Raw genomic sequence first — 18,239 nt, 5'->3', positions numbered from 1 at the left:
AAGGCTTGGACTATACAGGACCATGCCACTTGATACATATTTTCTGCCTTTTAAAATACATCTCTTTTTTTCTCCATAAGGAAAAGCTCAGTGTTTTCTTTGTTCCTGTTACCTGCAATCAGTTCAGCCACAGACTGCAGATGGAGAAGAACGGCTAACACAGTCCTGAGGGTAGGCACAGGATCGCATGAGGTGTCTTCCTGGAGAAGCTGAAGGCTCATGGGCCAGTAATCCCAGTGTACAAGTGTACAGTGCTCTTTTCCCACAGCAGTCTTGTCTACCTGTGTATGCTGTGGTGAGACATCCCCTGTACATCCTGTGCTGAGCTTCCTCTGGCTCAGCACTTCCCTGCACATCCCTCTACACTGCTCAGGCCAGGGAATATGGGTTAGCACTGGGGCCAGAGGGTTATTAATGTGATGCAGGATGCTTGTGGCCATGTCTCAGCACTGCCTTTTACAGTAGGGGTGTTTCTCCCCCCTTCCCCTGTGCTCTCTGGAGCCGTAGTGCTGAGCTGCCTTAGATCAGAAGGCAGCACTGCTGGGCACCAGGCAGGGAAGAGTGACCTTTTCAGCCTGATGTCCTGGCTCTCCCCAGCACTGCCTTGCACTAACACACCTTTTCTCTTCCTCATGCTGGATTTTGGCAGCTGCTTTAAGGCTGTGCAGGACAGAACCAGTCCAGGCAGTCAAAGGCTGCTGGTTGCAGAGTCTTCCTGGCCAAGGCTAGAGAGATTTTGCTGGGCAGCCTAGGCCTCTGCACCAGTGTTCTCCTTGGCTTCCTCCACGGCTGGGCGGCTGGAAAGCCTGCTTTCTGGGTAGCATGTAGAACTACTTCATGGCCAAAACATTTGTTAGAACTCACTAATGCACATATGAGAAATGTATTTTAGTAACAGGGCTGCTCTGTAGCTCTTTCCTCATTCCTGTGCCCCAGAGCATGGTGCAAGCCCAGGGCAAAGGCCCAGCTGCAAACCAATGTTTGCTCCTGTAGCCTGGCAGGGATAACACTGAACAAAGGAGGATGATGAAGAGCTTTCCCACAGCAGCTGCCTCCAGTACCTGTTAGCTCACAGTGACATGGGGGAAAGCAACATCGGGGAGGATCAGGATGCTGGTGCATGTGGATGGCACATCTCCTGGCAAGCAATCACCCTTTTTTTTCCCCTGAATTAATGTGTGGGAAGCTGGATTGCAGTGTGGACAGCCAGGAGCTTGGCACGAACCCAGGCAGCACGTCTGGGCTGGCAGGTCAGGTTTCTGCTGCTGCGCTTGCTGTTACATGGCAAGAGGGAACCAAGGGAAGAGAAGCTGGTTAAGGAGGTTATGCAGGACAAGAGGTATTGGCATGATTTCTGCAAGGTTCTCTCAATGCTATCTGCCTATATGCAAGGTCTAGCCAACCTTCTGGAGAGTAGTCTGGCTAATGCTGCGCTGTTATGGGGAGAATTGTGTGCCAGCAGTGGGGAAGAGCTGGGAATACAATAGGCTGTTGAAGAATAAAGCGCACATTTAACATCTCTAGCATGGTCTTTGCCTGCATGTTTCCAGCTCGTGGTGAAAGTCAGGCATTGGAGCTTCAGACTTGTGTGAGACCGTGAGTTATGCTAAGAATTTCTTCCATCTTCTCCCTGAAAACTATCTCTCCAATGAAGATAGCCTGGGGTTGGTCAGCCTGGAGAAGAGAAGGTTCCAGGCAGAGCTCAGAGCAGCTTCCAATACCTAAAGGTGGGTACAGGAAGCCTGGAGAGAGGCTTTTTAACAAGGGCCTGTAGGGACAGGGCAAGGGGGAATGGGTTTTAACTGAAAGGGGCTCAGATCAGACGTAGTGAAGAAGTTCTTCCATATGAGTGTGCTGAGGCGCTGGCGCAGGGTGCCCAGAGAAGCTGTGGCTGCCCCATCCCTGGCAGTGCTCAAGGCCAGGTTGGACACAGGGGCTTGGAGCAAGCTGCTCTAGTGGAAGGTGTCCCTGCCTGTGGCAGGGGTTGGAACTGGGTGAATTTTATGGGCCCTTCCAACCCAAACCATTCTAGGATTTCATGAGATGATTCTCCATTGAAGAGGAGGAGCTACACAGGCAGTCCTACCTCGTTACCCATGGGAGCAGCTTGCCTTGTGGTACTCGGAGAGTTATCTGAGATAAAGCATAAATCAAATTGTGTAAGCCAGAGTGGGAAGGCCATTCATGTTATATCATGTTATAGTTCAGCTGCCGTGTGATGAACTGAACGGGATGTACTCACACAAAAGGCAAATACCAGGCTGCACCAGGCTACGTGAGCAGGGGCAGCACCAGGAAGGGGGCCTGAGATTCCCTGAGCGCTGTATTTCGTGCCCCATGGGACTTTAGCTGAGCTCAGGACAGAGGGCTAGGAAGAGAAGCTCAGGTGTGGGGAGCTGGGCAGAGCCAGCACCAAGGAAGGCAGGAACTGAGAAGGATCTGTAATCCACAGAACTGGAAGTGCTGGAGGTACCTCTTAGCTTGGAGGCTTGGCAGGACATTTATTTCACAATCCATGCCTTCTTAATTGTCCCTCCAACTCCATCTCTATACCTGGTGCTTTAATGCATCCTTTAGAGACCTTCCCTAACCTGTCTCCCTGTTTTTGCAACAGGAGTTTGTGTCCCTTTCTCATCTCCATCTGTGCTTTACATGTGAACAGTCTTGGCTGCAAATGTTTAGGCTAAGATCTACTCCAGACCAGTCTCATTCTGCCCACACTGAAGCTCTGCTTGCCTTTGGCCCATGAGTTTAAGTCAGCAATTCCCCATCAGGCTGGCTAAACCAGAAATTATCATTCTTCTTTCCTTCCGTTTCCAACCCTTCCTTTTTCCCAGCTCTGCTTTTTCCTCTCCTTTCCCCAATTCTGGCCATCATCTTTGTTGTAGACTTGAAGTTTAGGAACATGAACCTGTGACCAGTATGGCTCTTAATCTCTTTTCACAGAGCAGCAGCCCTTATGTTGTTTGCTTTCTTCCTGGGCAATGCTATGGTGTATGTTGACATGTTTCCTTCCCTAAATGTGTTTTAAAGACCTGTTTGGCCCTCAGCCCAAACAAGGCTCTCCACACTGCTCTTAGCCTCACTTCAGCCTATGTGAAGTGACCGTGGAGTGTTGTAACAGCATCTCTGAGATATGGACTTTCCCATCTTCCAGTTGACTTCACTGTCCACACCAAATACTTGCATAGTGTGCCATTGCTTTGGAGCAACATGTAGGACAGGCTGCTTGAGCAGGGCTTTGCTTATCAACTTGCTCATCCTGGTGCATCACAAGAGCATAGAAACTATTGTGTGAGATGTAGGAGTCAAACCAGCAAGGATCCTGACTGTGAAGGTGGCTAGTGGGTATGCTCAGAGCACATTGATGAGCATTGTAGTTATAAAGCCATGCTTCCTCCGCTATATGTTTTGAGCAATATTTAGTTTAGTTTTACTCTGACCAATGTATTCCTCTGCCTAGCAGTCCTTGCTGGGTTGCTCTTCCATAAAAGCATTGTATTGCTTTTGACCCCTTCTAGATTATTTTGCCTCCATAGCAACCCCATGCAATTAATTCCTCAGACTTGAGATGTGAGTGACAAAGTACTTAAATTTGGTTTTTAACCTGTCTTTATTTAACAAATGTGCCCTTGTTTCCATGCTATAAAACATTACAAATAATTGTTTCCAAAACATTTTGCTCACTGGACATCATTTTATATAATTCACTCTCTCCCCTTTTCTGCTTCTTCTTAACACCACTGTATCTTCTCTGAGAGAGAAGGGAGAAAACACAGAGTCAATCCCCAGGCCACTTCCCTAAGTGGGGATAGCTGTTCTGAACTCCCTGTTTGTGCGGATAGAGCTTCTTTGTGTAAACTACATCTACCAACACTGACTTTAATTTATCATTTTATCATCCAACTGTGATGTCTCTCTTGAACTCTGCAGTGAGTGCTCACTTTCACTACACTGAATATCTCAGCCTCTCCAAACATTGTCCTTTCATGATCTTCTGCCTTGTCACTGACCATGGGAGTAAGCATGTTGTGAAGAGCAGTTAGGGATGTTTGGTGTGGCACCTTGCTGAATGTGTTTTGGGTATCCAAGTACATCCATCTGTCCAGGCACATCCACGGAAGGGGATTCCTCAGTCATTTAAGTGAGACATGAGTTCCTCCTGCTACAGTTGTTTCTTCCTTTTTAATCCCATTTCTCTACATGCCCTTGGGGTGTTATTTCTAATTGCCCGTGTAAAACTCAGATTCAGAAGTTATACATCCACAGATTTACCTTTACAAAAGCCCAGCCCTGGCATCTCATTCACCTCCTGTCATACCTCTGTTTTCAGGCTGAATTAAGCAACAGGTTTCATTGCCTTAGCAGCTGTGAGTTCTGTGCTGGGGTTCCTCCAGAGCCCTTGGATAAACGCCAGTTTAATGTCACTTACTGTTTGTGTTATAAATCTGTTTTGAAACATCCCCTGTTGACCCTTTCACTTGAAGCAGGTTGCCTCATTCCTCCCTGCTGAAGGAGGTTGCAGCATGGGAATTTCCCTTTGTTCCTTGCTAGTGTGAATTACTCATTCTGCTTTTCTGCCAGGGACCTCTATCTTTTCTGAATGGTCTTTCACACCTCTGTTATCTGTTCATTCTATGGCAAGCTTCCAGTGTGAAAATAGGTTTTTGTTTTGAGGTGCTTGGTTTTGGGTTGTTTGGTTTGGTTGTTTGGGTTTCTTTTCGCTTTTCACTTTAGTAATCTAACGGACTCCATTATGGTTTTCTATTTAACGTGTGTTCTTTTAACTCCCTCAGAGAGTTGCAGGGGCTTTTGAGATATGACAAAGGGCACCTCATCTTTTCCAGTATACCTCACTTATCCTCTTGCACGCTAATTTGGTTCTTCAGAATCTGGAGTTCCCTGGAAACCCACTAGGAAATCACATACCAATAGCTGTCCTCCTACCTTTCACAGTACATGTGAGGTTTCACACCATGTTAAGATTTTAGCAGTTTCACCTTGAGATTCTTTAGAGCTGCTTTGGAGGGGGTTGAGACCTGAAGCATCCAAGCAAGATGCAGGATTAAAGCCCAGAGCAGTAGCATGGACCTGAGTCCATCAGCAAAGTTGTGGCTAGTCTTTAAGTCCTTCTGCAGCACATGCACACTTGAATGAGACTCTGGACAGTTACTGAGCTCACTATCATCCTGATTCGGGATGCTGCTGACTACGGGGGTCATGTTTACAGCAGGGCCCTGCAGGAAGCATGGGTTTTCTGAGGCTTGCAGCCGATCTGGAGGGTTTTCAGTTTGTATTTTGATCTGTGCATCCAGCTTGCCACATCTGGGGTTAGCTCTTAGCATCGCAGATCCTGGCAGTTAACAGACAAGGGAAGCCCCGGTGCACCACAGATTGTGTTCCCAAAGCTGTGCTTGGCTTCCAGTCAAGCAAAAACATTTGGCAAATTAGGATGTTGGAAAAATAGGAAGAAAAACCACTTCACAGTGGCAGGAGACCTGAGAGAGACATGCAAAAGGTTTTTCCTGCTGCTTTTGTGCCTTGGATGTGTCTGCCAGCAACTGAGCCCTGCTGCGGTTGGTGTAGTGGGCATCACTCAGCTGCTGAGTGTCTGCCAAAGGCATCATCTCACCCAAATATTGTCTGAGCTGGAACGACAGCAACCGCAGAGGAAAGGGCCTGCCGATCTGAAGCCATGCCAGCCTGAACCCGCTGCACACACTGTGCTGGGAGGAGAGCAGGGGGCAAGTGAAGGTGCTGCAGGAACTCTGCACAGCCCCAGGGCAGCCTGGAGGCTCCCCTGGAGGAACCAAGGCCATGACTCCACACAAATCCCAGTTAGGAACAGGCTGTAAGAAATAACTTGTGTGTTTGTATGCTTACAAGTTCGCTGTTATCATAGAATCATGGAACGGTTTGTGTTGGAAAGGACCTTAAGATTATCCATTTCCAACCCCGTGCCATGGTCAGGGATACCTCACACTAAACAACATTGCCCCAAGCTCCATTCAGCCTGGCCTTGAACACTGCCAGGGATGGAGCAGACACAGCTTCCTTGGGCAGCCTGTCGCAGTGCCTCAGCACCCTCACAGTACACAACTTTTTCCTTATATCCAACCTACATCTCCCCTGTTGAAGTTTAAACCCATCACCCCTTCTTCTGTCACTACAGCCCCTGATGAAAAGTCCCTCTCCAGCATCCTTGTAGCCCCCCTTAACCTATATGGGAGTGAGGGGAAACAGACTGCAGCCACAGTGGGTTAGGTAATGGCAAGTATTTGCCAGCACAAGGACACAGAAAAGCTTCTGCAGAAGCCAACCTGGATCAGCATGGTCACTATGCCTAACACGAGGTTTTTCCTGTGTCCACTGTGCTTCCTGATGCTGAAGCTGGGGTTCTGGGTGTTAGCATGGCTGCTGCTCCAGCTTCAAAACAGCTCTGCACCATGCTTGCATTAGCCAAGAGCATGGGACACATTGCTGCACTTAGTGCTCGATCCTCAGTGTTTTGTGATGGAATTACACAGATAATTACTTCAGCTCTTGTGAAGAAGCAGCTGACCTTTTTCTAGTCAAAAAAGCAAGCTATATATGCTTACTATGTCTTGATTATGGATGGAGCCACCTCTGTGTCTTCATATCCACAGCACAGTTAATCTACAAACTCTCCTCAAACAAGGGAGAGTTGGAGTTTCGAAGGGGACTTTGTATTTAAGATAGTGCTGCAAAACATGACCCTGTGCCATAGCCAACAACATTCAGCAACATTTGCGTTTCGTTTGCAGCTCTGTTCTGGTTTCATTCAACTTGAGTTGCTTCTATTCTGGTTCTCGGTAACTAAATGCAGGGCTTCCAGTGCTAGTTCCACTTCTCCATAACTAAATTTTCCATTCCCCTGTAACCTGTCTCAGAGAAAGAAGAAAGCAAGCTTCTCTGGAAGCATCTGATTTCTCTGAAGAAGCCTCACAGGACTTGGGGAGTAGTGTGTTTGTACCAAGGGCTCCAAGAAGAGGTGCCATCCTTAATGAAGATCACAGCAATCAGCCCGTCTGGTGCACACATGCTCTAGCTCTGTAGCTCCTGCTGCAAACACAGGCCGTTCCTCCAGTTCTGGGGTGTAGGAAACTTGGCCTCTTTTCATCCAGATGGCTAACGGCTGGGACAGGGAACGGCAGTGCTAACACTGCATCAAAAGCTTAATGAATTCCAAGATCATGTGCTCCATGTGACAGCACTAATGCTCCCCTTCAGTGACTCGTTTGGGATCCAGTAAAAAACACATTTGTCTGGGAAGTTCCCAGAGCTCGTTACTGCTCTTTTGATCCTGTTATCCCCTCGTGGTGCTGCTGCAGCCAGAGCGAGAGGCCGGCGATGGGTCTGCGCCGGGCTGAGTGCTCAGTGGGGCTCTGCTGGGAATTAGCCTGGCACTGGGCAGCACAGCAAGGCATCGGCTCCACCAGGCTCACAGGGGACATGGAATACCTGGCTCTGGGGTGGAATCTCCTCGTTGTGCTGCTGGGTTTGTGAACTGCAGGTTTTCTCTGATGGATTTTTGTGCTCCACAGAGGATGCAGCCTGGGAAAGAGACCGGTGTGCAGTTTAATAATAAATGCTCTGGGTTTCTCTGCAGCATATGCAGATGACTTTGCAGTTATCCAGGTTTTGTACTTAACGCCCAAACGATTAACACACTGGCCAAACTCGTGTGATGTGTTTAACAGAGCTTTCCTGCTTCCTCTTCTGGTATGCATACGTATATATGTAAAGCAGTTCTGTGTTCTAAGTTTCAGTGATTAGCATCTTTGTTCAGTTTTACCTTCCCACTGCGTCGGTGCTGGTGTGTTATCCTGTGTGCACAAGTGATTAGCACTTGAATGAGTCCCTCCCAGCCTCTTCCCACTCCAAACCAGCCCCATTGCTCTTCCTCTGCCTCCTTTGTGTAAACTGCATCCCCCTCTGTAGGGACTGCTGCCAAAGGAGCTGGTTGATCTATTTGAGCTTGAGAAGGAAAGGAGAGAGGATCTGCTGTTTGCAGAGGGGTTTTCTTTGGCAGCTGGAGAATCTTTAGGTTTGAATTTGCAGCACAAGCTTTGGCTTGGCAGAGCCCTATCTCTGCCATTCTGTAGGAGCTGAAAGGTCTGGAGCTTCTTGGAAGGGACAACGTCAGTTAAAATCAAATGCCAAAGGATCTTCATTGCTCTTGAGTCTTGAATGCATGTAATGTACACCAGCAACAACCGCTGGAAGTAGCACTGAGGAGCTCTTCTGCAGGAAGAGCTAGATAAACTGTCTCAGCTCCGTGATTGCCTCACTTAATAACACTTAATTTGTTGGTGCTAAGTGTTTTGCTAACTCTTTTCCCCTCTAGAAAAATGGGATCTGATGTGTCAGACAAATAAAATGCTGGAAGACCAATTGTGGGAGGAGGGAATTACCAGCATCTGTTGGAACTAAAACTGTACTCTCTGCATTCCTGTTATAATTATACCTGCTAAAGAAGAGTCTGTGCATAACAAGAAGGTCTGTTTGAACTGCCACCAGGAAAGGCAATTCATGGGATATTAGTCCCATAAAAGACCACAGGATCACTTGCCCAGACCTCTCTGGTGGTCCAGGTGAAGGCTTTCAAGCAGTTATCATATGCAAGGCCTTCTCCCAGGGTGCCTGTTGTCTGTGCAGCGGAGGGATGGCCTATGCCAGCTCACAGTGCACTCGAGGCTTCAGAGGTGCAGCAGCCTATGCCAAGTGCCCTGAGCCACCTCCCCAGTCGGACGGTCAGCCCTCGATGTCCTGGCACCACCTGAGCGCCATGAGAACTGGTTGTTCCTATCTGCACCATGCAGAGCATCTGCCCTACTTCTCCTCTGGTCATGTTCTACCAGCTGTGGCTGGCTGCTGATACCACCAGGCATCTCTTTCCCAAGGGATCACACTGCTACTGTGCTTGCACAGACCTGTCTGTTTGTGCTTTCCCACTTTCCCAGCAGGTCAGGGCAGATGGACACTGGTGTTGTGTGGGGCTGTGGGCTTTCTCATGCCACCCCTGATTCCCTTTATCCCACATTCCTGCCTGGGGCAGCTCCATTGGTTGTGCTTGCCGCGGCGTGTTGCAGCATGCTCTGAGCCCCAACCTGCACCACGTCCACAGGAGCTCCTGCAGTCCTTGCCCACATGGAGATGCGGTCCCTCTATCAGTGACAAGGTATCCCAGGGAAGCCCAGAGCTTTCTGTTAGTGTTTGCAGCAAGGGATGCCTGCCCTAGAGCACATCAGCAGCGAATCTGATGCTAAAAAAAAGCTGTGAGAGGTTACAAAGAGTTTCAGGTAAGAAAATACCAGGAGAGCACAGTACAGCGAGCTGTGTGGGGTCACATCCGCAGCTGCTGTATGAGCATCCTGGGAGCACTCTGGGTGCATTTTGCTGGCAGCATCAGCTTCCCCAGGCAGCACACGTGCCAGGAGTCAACGTGACCGTAAAGGAGATCCAAGCACAACTGGGTCAGAGATCTGCAAGGGCCCGCTTGGTTGGTAACACTGGTTTGGTGAGCTAAGGGAACTGTAGGAGAATTCCTTAGGGAGTCCTTTGATTCTGCAGGAGGCAGAAATAATGGCTGTTATAGGGGTATGCATAAGTGTTCCCAAACTGTGCGGCCGTGGGACACCCCAAAGCCCTTGAGCATTGTGAGTCCTTCCTGCAGCTCAGGGTCAGCGCTGCTGAAAAACACCCCTCCTGCCTTGTGCTGCGGCCGGCCAGAAAGGCACAGATTAAGGTAGCGAAGGAACCTGCTGCATGTGATAGCCAGGTCCTGCCAAGAACCCTGGGAAACAATATGATTTTGCCAGAACACCTTGTTCAGGCAATGCTTGCCTTGTATACCAGCACTAAATGCAAAGATTAAGCTCAGGGAAATCAGGAGGAGGGCGGGTGGGGAGACGCAGAACCAGCTTGGGAAAAACAGTGATTTACTAATACACGCTGTGGTGAATTGGGACATCCTCACCTCCTCTGCTCAGTGTCCTCAGTGCCATCACTATCGCATGGCTGTGAGTCGGAGTGATACAAGGCATAGCTGGATCACACACATCCCTGCTGCCTTGCACCCCGTGTCCTGCTCAAGCTGTCCTCCCGGTTCTGAGCAGCCCCAGTTCCACCCTCTTTCAGGAAGGAGCCATTTGGAGGTTGTTCAAAGGGCTCCCCTTGCACACGTTTCTATAGGTTTCCCCGCTCTGCTCTTTGCCATCTCGGCTCATACTGTGTTGCTGCTCACGTCCACCCCAACACCCCGCTGGCACAGTTATCTGTGGCTTTATCGCCCAACAATGCGTGCAATGTTATTGTGCTAAAAAGAAAACAAAGCCTAATCCATTTTAAATTAAACAGTGCCCCAGTGTCATGCAGCTGATGCGGACAGGGGCTGGTTGTGCAGTCCTGACGGCTCCCCAAGGGCTTCACCCTGGAGGTGCTGGGCTGTCCCAGCAGAAGTCAGCTTCAGCCTTCAATCTCAGGGGGGATGCTCTGCACAGGCCCCTCTGGTCAGGCTGTCTGGGCTCTGCTGTCTCCTAAAGAGCTGCATCACGTTGGGTAAGAGGCGAAGCATCGCCTTATGCCAGCAGTTAGCAGCAGACAGAAAACAGAGAAAACAGAAACATCTGGGATCCTTCCATGGTGGTGTAAGGCTGTCACAGACCTGTGGCCTGGGGTCTGTGAAGTCTTGAACTCTCTAAAGAGGAGGTAAGCAGTGGTACGGCGTTTGCAAGGCAGGGTGCTGGACCTTTCAGCCTAAAAAGCCATGTTTTGGCGATACTGCTTCTATTCTAATAGACTAGACGTCCTCTTGCAGCTGCATTTGTCCCACAGCAGTATTTGTTTCCAGCTCATGTGTGCGCAGACACTGGCCACGGATGTTCAGGGCAGACAGGTGGAGCATGCACTGTGATGCACAGCAGAAAGCAATGCTTTGTGGTTGTGGTCATCAGGCTCACCTCCCAGTTCTCTTCACCCCTGTGTACAGCAACATGAGCAAGGTTTTACCCCCCTGTGATGGGGGACACGCTGTACCCCATCAGCTCCACTGTGCTGGGCAGAGCCGTTCAGCTGGTTTGATATATAGCTCTTTCATGTTTGCACTATTGTGCAGCACTCATGGCTGTGGGCTTCACCCAGGACCCATTGTGTTGCAGGGAGTCTTGGCAGTGGGAGCTCTGGCTGCAGGTCCTTTCTGAGATCTCCATCTCTTTGCTGCTTGCCACTGCATGCAGGAGGGCACCGGCTGCAGGAGATCAAGGCATGTGCTGATGGGTGTTAAGACCCGTTAACTTTTTGCAAGCCTGATTCAGGCAACTAAGCCATGCGGCCATGAGTAAAACCTCCTTTGTTCATGTTCTGCATCCCTCCGCACTGAGGAGAGCCCTTCTGAGAAAGATGCAGCCTTCAGCCTGTGGCTGCGTGTCTGCAGCTGCATCAAGGCACAGGGAGGATGTGTGCTGGCAGAATGGAGATGAGCACCCCAGGAGGCAAGTGCTGTGCTGGGATGCACTGAGATGCCTTGGGTAAGCCTGTTCAGCATATGACAGAGCCTCATGATCTCTGTGCAGCATTCTGACCGCTCTCTTGGCTCTCCCCTTCAGTGTCACAACTCTGTGAGCGTCATTTGTGAATCTGACTTCCTTTCCTTCAGCCCTTTTTGCCAGCTCATATCTATCTGAAAACCATGATGATTAAGAACAGAGATGAAAGAGTGCACTGATTCTCCCTTGACCCTGCGGTACCCTGCCCTGCTATGTGTTAAAGAGACTTCCTCTTTTATATCCACCGGCTTCCACATAAGTGGCACCAGAGGTGCTCAAGACATCTGAGCTCCAGAGCTCAGGACAACTGAACAGTCCCCCTCCTTGTGAACACCCTGCTTTGCTGTCCGGAGTCCTTCAGAGACCGGGTCTAGGTGGGGGTAATCTCTGTTTTGGAGGTTAATAAAAGAGCCCTCCAGAAAAATCTCAGCTGGGCTCAGAGGTTGGTACGGTGAGGTTTTAGTGTGAGGTCTGAGTGGCCTGGATCTATTTGAAATCATGGCCCACGAAAGCCACTCATGTGGCCAGAGAGCAGGGCAGGATTAGGAAATTAAGAAGTTTTTTCCTAGAAATCCATGTGCTGGAAAATGGTCTTGAGTGCTATGGGCAGAGCGGTATGAATTCATACCAGGATGCTGTGCCAGGAGGAGCTAATAATGCACTTCCAACCAAGGATCCTGAACCAGTAAGTGGGAACAGGAAAGGGATTCTTCCTCCATGAGCAGTTTTGGTGAGGCTGTGATTGACGCAAAGGGTCCTGTTCTGGCACCCACATCTTTGAATTAACTTTGATGGAAAATTGGAGAGGGCACAGGAAAAAGTTACAGGGAGCTTAAGGCTGGGAAAGTGCCCTCCAGAGAGGAATTTAAAGGGCTTCATTGGATCAGTTTATCAAGGTGAATATTGAGAGGTTCTTCAAGCAGGATATAGGGAAGTACACAGGGGCTGCTCAGAATCCTGGACCAGCAGCACTGCAGAATGAGAACCAGCAGCACAGTATGGCCAGCCTAATGGAAAATGGATACGTGTCATTTTGGCACCCACTGGAGAAGATTCCTAAGAGAAACCCCAAGCCCCCTAAGATTTTGGAGCTCTGTAGTTCGGAGGTTTCTGACCAAACCATGTGTTTTCTCAGAAGCACAGATTGAATCATGCACAAACTGCTGGGCTTGGTGCCACGGGTGGCTGGGGAAGGTGATGCATAGCCAGGCAGGATGGCCTGCTGAGTTTTCACAGCTCTAAGTCTCCAAGCACGAACTCCTCTGCTTGTTCTGCCATAGGGGAATCCTACCTCCATCCCAGGTACTTTCTATTATGCTTTAACTGCTTTAGGTCACTGTCACAGGAATTTGGAGATGTTATTTTTAACTTGCTGTCCCATGAATTTCCCTTCCTTTAGGTAGATGGCTTGTGGTCGTATATCCCCAACAGAGGCTTTGTTACTCCATCTCCCTTTTTGGAGAAGCTTTGAAGGAAGAGAAGTCACCACACAGGACACCGCGTAGTCACTCCTGATGCCAGTGATCTGTCTGAGTATTTCTAACCAGCACCAACGAGTAGTGGAACGTGTTTGGTTTCCAGGGGTATGAAGTTTGCAGTTCTGGGGAAACGTTTACCAGGAAACATTTCACAACTTTCTGTAAATTACAGACAAGATCCTCAACTCTGCTCATTTCTTATTCATTGTTTCTCTTTCTCTAATGCAAGTTCACGCTGCAGCAACAGATGGGGGGAGAAGCCTGGTTGTTTCCTATAACACAGTCAAGTTTGCTAGTGGCTGTGAAGGGAGTTGCACCAGCCACTGCTTGCTCAATTTAAACATCCCGGGAAATAGCCTGAGTTGTTGATGGTCATTAACATAGTTTCTTGGATGTGGGGAAATCATTGTATACGAGCTGGTTACAGAAAATAGCCTTATATCGAGTGAAAAAGTTTAATTATACAACGTACAAGATTACAACTGCTTACCATCCTGATTCTTAATTTCAAGGACAGCAGTTAGAGAAATAAATTACAGAAACCAGTTAGTGGAGTCACCTGTATTGAGAAGCACTAGAACTTGGCATGGAACAAAGAGTGCCATGGAATTTTTTGTTCACTCAATGCAGAAACCATCTGAAGCTTATGTCCTGAATAATGTATAAATATCTTAAAATACCAGCCCTTGGTAGTTGCATAACTATGGTGAATGATGGCAAGAACAAATAAAGAATCTGCTAGCAGTAGTAAATGAATTCCATGGTCAATCAGCAAAGAGTGGTGTGGCTTGGAGGTGAAGATGCACATGGAAAAACCTGGGAATCGTTCCCAGCTGACACCCTGCAGAGGAAGCTCTAACACTCCACAAAAGGTCTTTGGTAGTATTTGAAGGAGACTGGGAGTAAAACAGAGGGGATTAAAATGAATAAAATGATAAAAATGAGAGAATGATAAAAAAATTAAACTTCAGGTGTGACTCTGAACAAATATCTGCATCCATGTTTCTAGACACAGGAACAGAGGCAGGTGACTCAACGAAAAGCAAGTATAAGGACAGGCCACCCATCCAGAAATAAGGCACAGAGATCAAGGTATCCCAAAGATTTGGAGCTCACAACCCAAGAGCTGAAAGAAGCAACAATCAGTTTTCAGGTCTGGTGTCCAGCTGGAGGTGGTGACACGAGACACTAATAAATGTACCTTGTTTTTAGTGAAGAAAAGGGGTCTGAATATCTTTAGGAGAAGGAAAGTTATAGAGTAAGCAGGAAGAAGGATGAAATGGAATACGTAATTCCCACAGTGATTTCGTACCAAACTGATCTAGTATATACCTTGACAAAGGAAGTGTTCAGATTTCAATAAGTTATTTAAAGTAATTTCAGGTGTTAATATTAACTAAAGGATAAGGGCTGTAAAGATTCAATGACACAGGGAAAAATAATACAGATCATCTCAAGATATTACTGAAACCCACTGAAGTGGGTTTTAGGACCTGCTCTCATAAATATCATCATTAGGGGCCTTCAAAAGAATTTGCCAATGACATGAAGCTGGAAACATGATTTTGCAGTCGAAAACTAAGCTATTGCAGCAGGGCTGTGCAGACTGTCTATAGTAGCACAAAACCTCATATTCCTGAGTGCCAACGAGCTGCAAATGACAACTCTGATTATAAACCGCTGTAAGAAAATGAAGAAGAGGAGGAAAACCATGTGGTTTTGTGCCCACTATGAGCAGTTTCACATGTAGCAGCAGAAGTGTTTTCTGTATAGGTGTAATGTATAATTTAGAGTGTGTACATTTGGGAAAGATTAACTAAATCTTGAAGAGGTGCAGAGGGTTAATGCTATCAGAAGAAGAAGGGGTATTGATTTTCTTACAAGCTAAGCTCTTTTGGACTTCTGTCTAACCTTTCAAAACACAGTTTAAGAAGGGATAGGGTTGCTGTCTATAAATACATCAGGGAATAAATGCTACCAAATGGGCAGTCTTTGCATAGGAACAAATAAATATAATTTAATGGAAAAAATCAAATACAATTCATACGTTTTATGATAAGCCCAAGGAACTACAGCGCAGGACAAGTACCATGAATTCCACGTATAGCTTCATCAAGTCCTCAGGGAGGCCACATAGCTGCTTTTTAACAAGGAGGGATCAGACTCAGTGCCCAGGCAAGTGCTGTCAGTCCTAATTTACACATAGCCATAGGTAAAATCTCGTTCTGTTTGCTGTAATTAAAAAGATTGAGTTATTCACTGCTTGAGAGAGTGAGGCACAGCTCAGTGCTCTTGGAAGCGTTTGCCAGCTCTCAGTCTGCACATTTTTATCCTGCTGGGACACTATAGCTGGTGTTTGGCAGCAGCTGCTGGAGAGGTTGCTTGCCTACCTGGAACAGACCAACACAGGAACCCAGAGGCTCATACATAGATATGTAGACCCTGCCTGAAGTCAGACTTTCAAGTTTCCAGAAGTTTTAGTATTTTGATATGTGGAAGCAAATCACTTTAAATTAAAATAAAATGGAGTTTCTCATTACTGAAGATTAGTTTGGGGTTTGTTTGTTTGTTTGTTTGCTTGATTATACATTATAATTGTATCTAGAAACACAAAAATGTGTATTTTAAAACCATCCCTACAGGAGCTGCTAGAATTCATAGCTCCAAAGCAGCTGCAATATTATGTGGTGGCCCCAGTCCACGATCTCTTGGTCCAACTGGCTTCTCAGGCTATCTGTTTTCTAGAATTTGGTTACAGAGGAAAATAGACCAGGATCTGACCAAACTGGGTCTAGAGCCCCATAACACAGGTTCTAGGGTTACTTTGAACACTTTTGCCTCAAAATATTCCTTGCCATCCACTGCAAGCTGGTTATTCACTGGAGATAAGGGATGCACTGTGGTGGTGGAGGGCTTGTGCGACCAATGGCACGAGCACAGCGAATGTACAGCTATAGAGATGAAAACAAAAACAACTGGTAGGAGGCATTTTATGCAGCTTCAGTAATTTCAAAGTCTGATATCACCATGAAGTAAAGATTATTATTTAGGTGATTTTCGGTAATGTTTGTTACTTAATGAAATCTCGGTAACATAATACAAACTGCGAGTGCAGTGTTGGGGATTCACCTCTGTGAATGGCGTAGGTCAGAATGGTTTTGTTTGGAAGTCGTCCAGGGAACTTCTAAGTCATGAATAGGCACAGCAGCAGCACTGACAAACTAGTGCCCGCTGCTGTTATATTAAAAGTAATAGACAATAAGCACTCAAAAAAGCTCGGGAATTCTTCGGTATATCCTCTGGGAAAGGATTACTGGTACAAATTTGACTCAGGCCCAGAGTCCCAAGGTTATTCTAGAGATCCAAGCCTTTCCATAGCATGAGTTAATTTTCCTAGGAATGACGTCTTTTTCCTGAGAATAAACCCTTTTACAAGCATTTAGAGTTTACCCCTCCCTGCAGCACTGGAGTTAAAACAAGACCAGCCAGTGTTTCCAGAAGTACATCCACTCTAGCTCAGTCCAGTGCATCTTGTGCTGCTGAGGATTGGAGAAGGATCCTTGTACATCCATCAGTGCTTTGTGCCTCAGGTTGAATCTATGCTGAGGTAAGAAGAGGTTTGATGCTGTCATTTCAAGATATCTATAGGGAAGAAGGGCACAGATCCGGACTGCTTTCAGGGGCCTGAATTCAGATGACCCCATCTCTTCTGACATATGCCTACCAGGGAAGCCCAGGGGACACCTTTTAGTGAGGATATTACATGGTGTGAACCTTGTACAAGAGGACAAACACTGTGCTCTTCCACTTGGCCTGCAAGGCTTGTGGGCTGGGGCTGTGATTCACATCTACCGGCGTTCCCAGAAGGCACATCCAAAGTGCCCTGACGATGGAGTCACCTTTCAGTCCAACAGTGTCCCCAGCTGCCAAGTATCATCTCTATAAAAAAGGCTGACAAAGTATAAGAGATCATAGGTGGAAAGAAGACACGTGCGATTACAGCTGCTGTGATACGATACGCTCAGCTTCAAAGAGCAATGAAGAGGGAGGACAATGAAACCTAAGAAAGAAAACCCAAGAAAGAAAGGCAGCAAAGGTGATGGATCCACTATTACTCTATCTGCACAGAGCCAAAGCAGGTAACCTCTCTGGGGAGGCAAACAGAAGGGATATACTGACGTGTGAGGTTGGAACCACGTGTGGCTTGTCCTGAAAAAGGGGATAGGTTGAGCCTGTTCTTCCTCTGTCATATGCAGTTGCCTTCTTCCTTTTCATTCAGGATAAAGACCATTAATAAGATAAACCACAGGAACATGAGAAGGAAACAGCTTAGCAGTTGTGGTTTATGGTCTGTTTTCCCCCCACAGACCTGTTCCCTTCAGCCTTGATAAATGAATGTCTTCTTGTCTGATGGTTCAGTTTATCTGGTATTGGAAGGTTTTGATTGCATATAAGGTAAGACTTCTTCATGGAAAGGGTTGTCAAGCATGGGAACAGGCTTGACAGGGAAGTGATGGAGTCACCACCCCTGGGGGTATTTAGAAGACGTGTAGATACAGCATTTAGTGACATGTTTTAGTGATGGACTGGACAATGTTGAGTTAACGGTTGGACTTGATGACATTGAAGGTCTTTTCCAACCTAAATGATTGTATGATCCACTAGGGTGAATCATAGAGTGTATGGGAGTGCAGGTGAGATCCTACCTGTGGGTCATGACCAGAGGCAGGGCAGGATCTTCTGTGCCCCATGACAGGTTGTGAGCCCTTTTGCAGTGATGGCACGTTTGTGGATGTATTCGCATGGCTAGTCTGACCATATTCAGAAAGGGGGTGCTGGGATGACCAGTGATTCGGGCTGGGCATCAGCTGTGCAAACTGGTTTACCAGAGGCATGTGGCCCAGAGGGCACACAGCACAGAGCTGAGACTCTGGCAGTGCCTTGGAGCACAAAGACCATGAACTTGTCCGATACCTTCTTCCATGTGCACAGATTGCACGTTCAGGAAAACGAGTTCCCCCATTCCTTTTTGCACCACATGAAAAACTGTTTTGCTGGTTGGACTCAAACTTCCTGCTTGATGATTTTGGTTGATGGTGCCATAAATCCGCTATCCCAAGAGAGCAAGTGCTCATTCCCTATTCCTCCATCCCATACAAGCTGGGAGGCTATGGGCAGAGACTTCACTTCTCCA

The sequence above is a fragment of the Neopsephotus bourkii genome, unplaced genomic scaffold (assembly GCF_033783945.1).
Source record: "Neopsephotus bourkii isolate Nb327-2 ecotype Australia unplaced genomic scaffold, CSIRO-AGI_Nbou_v1 NB_1148, whole genome shotgun sequence".
In the NCBI taxonomy this organism is placed as follows: Eukaryota; Metazoa; Chordata; class Aves; order Psittaciformes; family Psittacidae; genus Neopsephotus; species Neopsephotus bourkii.
Note: the sequence above shows the minus strand (reverse complement) of the source record.